Genomic DNA, 3,342 nt, shown 5'->3' on the forward strand with positions numbered 1-3,342 from the left:
CCAGCTGCTAAAGATGCTCACAAAAAGGTGGAGCTGTGTCTGGCCAGCTGTTCACCAGTTAGTCTCCCTCTCTTGCCATCCCTGCTCAGCTTCTCCTCCCAGAAAGCACGCCATCCACCTCTCTAAACTTTCTTCTGAAGTTCAGGGTGACAGAATTTTCATCTGTGTTCAATTTATTTGGTCTTTCATATATTTGTTGTAGTGGATCCATGCAGTATGTTTGCCTAGTCTGCCATCTTGTTGGAAGTTCATATACTTACTGTATCTTGAAATGGTTGAGCATGGATCAATCTTTTTGGTACAGTGGCTCTGTAGTTCTTACATCTTCTTTTGATTCTTCCTGCATCATTCAATGTCTTGCCCATAAAAATCTTTCAATATTGCAACCCAGAGCTTAATTTTTTTCTTCAGTTCTTTCAGCTTGAGAAATGCTGAGCATGCGCTTCCCTTTTGGTTTTCTAACTCCAAGTCTTTGCACATTTCATCATAACACTTGACTTTGTCTTCTTGAGTTGCCCTTTGAAATTTTCTATTAAGCCTTTTAAGTTCATAATTTCTTTCAGTTGTTTTACTTTCATGAGTTGGGCTGCAAACCTAATGGTCAGCAGTTCAGAACTACCAGTTGTTCCACGGGAGAAAGATGAAGTTTTCTGTTCCTGTAAAGAATTACAGTTTTGGAAACCCCTATACAGATTCGCTATGAGTCAGAACCAACTCTACCGCACACCACCACCACCATGATCATGAGCAAGTTTCAGATTCTCTTCTGATATCCATAAAGAATTTCCTGTCTTTTAATGCCTTTTTACTTTCTATAGGTATGATGTTTTGATGTCATCCAACAATTTTCATTTGGTCTTTGGTTATTAATGTCTCATGTAACAAATCTTTCTTGAGATGGTCTCTAAATTCAGGTGGGATATACTCAAGGTCATATTTTGGCTTTGTAAATTTGTTTTAATTTTCTTCAGCTTCAGCCTGAACTTGCATATAAGCAATTGTTCCATGGTCAGCCCCTGGCCTTGTTTTGTCTGATGACATTGAGTTTTTCCACCATCTCTTTCCACAGTTGTAATCAATTTGATTCCTGTGTATTACATCTACTGACGCCTCTGCATATAGTTCCCATTTATGTAATTAAAAACAGGTTTTCACAACAAATAAGTCAGTGATCTTGCAGAATTCTATCATGCAATCTTCAGAATAATTTCTATCACCAAGGTCATATTTTTCATTTATCAATCCAGTCACCAGTAATTACCAATGCATCTTGACTGCATCTTTAATCAAGTTCAGACTGAAAAAGTTGGGAGATTTTGTCAAAGTTTCAAATTCATCATCATTGGCTTTAGTGGCTAGTAGCATAGTGGTTACGAATCGGGCTGCAAGCTTTAAGGTCAGCAGTTCGAAACTATCAGCCGCTCCGTAGGAGAAAGATAAGGCTTTCTGCTCCCGTAAAGATTTACAGCCTCGGAAACCATGTACAGGGTCGCTATGGGTCGGAACCGACTCGACGGCACTTAACAACAACACATAGATTTAATAATAGTATTAACTGGTCTTTCTTCTTCTTCTTTTTTTTAAATCTCAAATACTATACTTTAATATCACTGAGAAAGAAAAGGAAACAAACCTTTCTTCTCACTTGAGTTCCATTGTGAGAACATTTTACACTCTGCACTTTACCCAGAGGCTGGCATAAGAAGGCAGCAACCCTGGACCTGGAGCAAAGGTGGGTGCAGCTGATGCCCAATGGTCACTGGGTGGCAGCAGTGCTGTCTCTGATGAATAATGTGAGGCCAGTTGGGCACAAGCTGTGAGTCTCCTTCTCTGCTGGGGTTGCATGTCTTACTTAACTCCTTGACCGAAGTAAGACCCTGGTGGGAGCAGGCAAAGTATGGAAGGGCCCAGGTGGTGCTGGCAGATCTTGGGAGGTCATATTAGGTTGTAGGTGGAGGAACTTGAAGGCTGGATGGCCATGGGGGCCAGGCAGGAACTAGGCCAGGGTCTCAGCCCTCTAGGATAAAGGGCTGAATCAGCTCCAGGTTCAGCAGCAACTCCTCAAGAGGCCAGTCCACATGGAAGTCATGAACATGGGGGGGGGGGGGTCCTGGGTGGGCCTTGGAAACAAGGCCCCCTGGGTGCTGGGGAATTGGAAGCTCTGAAGGATGGGCAGGCAGGGGGGCTGTGAAGAAGTATTGGTGCAGAAGGGCCTGGGAGGCCATGATGCGCTGATGAGGAGGGTGGAACAGAAACTGAGCAGATCCAAGGCTTGGGGAGAAGCATCAGACAACACCTCTTCCAGGAGCTTGGGTGCCTGGTCCTTAAAGGAGATCTTGTAGTCGGGCAGCTCAGTGATCTCCGGTCAGACTTGAGGGCTGGGGTGCCCAAGACTCAAAGCACACAACAAAGCCGTTCAATGTCCTTCTCTCCAGGGAAATGGGGAGATCCATTCAATAGTTCTCCCATGATGCATCTCACCGCCCACAGGTTGACACCCTGGTCATACTGCCAGGCACCATACAGGAGCTCAGGGGCTCGGTACCATTTGATGGCCACCTGGTGATTATAGAGTCAGCTGCCATCTGGGGAAAAGACATGTGCCAGGCCAAAGTCCGCTATCTTGAGAGTCAGGTTCCCTTCCTTCGGCTTAGGTAAGTATGTCCAGGAGCATCCACCCCCTTTCTCTTTCTTTTCAATCACAAATGCATTTTCCACCTGGGGAACCTTTTTAGGTTCCCCGCTATGGCCACATCCTAGATCCCTTCTCGCAAGTCACAAAGCCGTTGGAATGACAAAATTGCAACGAGTTCTGCCCTCTAGGACCCTTGCCGGCACCAGACCACTGGCCCGGTTGCCTGGCAATGAAAAGGCTACCTAACTGGTCTTTCTTGTAAGCATATGGATATTATCCTGTCACAGACATCATTGTACTGGGGATAATCTGGGAGTTTCCTAAACTCCTCAGGTAAGAAACACTTCTATTTTTCTTCCCAACTCAGAGGATGTCTTGTGTCTCTGATACTCGACAGTGTCCAGCAGGGGGCGACGTGTACCCGTAAACCACTTTTCTTCATGAACTACAACCAAGTTTCCTTCCAAAATAATATTCCAGTTTCACTGTGTGACCAGCATTGTGCCAAGGACTGGGAAAATGTGGGCATCAATAAGACAAGCAGATGAATAAACAAGGTCTTGAAACTTCAAGGTACTAGCAGAGTAGGATAACAGTGAATAAATAATTATAGTGATTAAGGGAAAGAGGTCTGTAGGGGTGTATGATCTTGGGGCTCAGCCTAGTCTTGGGGATTAGGCAAAGCCTTACTGAGGAATTAACTTTTA

At 44.6% G+C, this 3,342-nt stretch overlaps 1 pseudogene; it reads right to left on the minus strand.

Moving 5' to 3' along the window:
• Positions 1–2,009: 2,009 nt before the first annotated feature.
• LOC102834291 lies at positions 2,010–3,077 on the minus strand (annotated as a pseudogene).
• Between the last annotated feature and the right edge of the window lie 265 nt (positions 3,078–3,342).

Source organism: Chrysochloris asiatica, unplaced genomic scaffold, assembly GCF_000296735.1.
Source record: "Chrysochloris asiatica unplaced genomic scaffold, ChrAsi1.0 scaffold00047, whole genome shotgun sequence".
NCBI lineage: Eukaryota > Metazoa > Chordata > Mammalia > Afrosoricida > Chrysochloridae > Chrysochloris > Chrysochloris asiatica.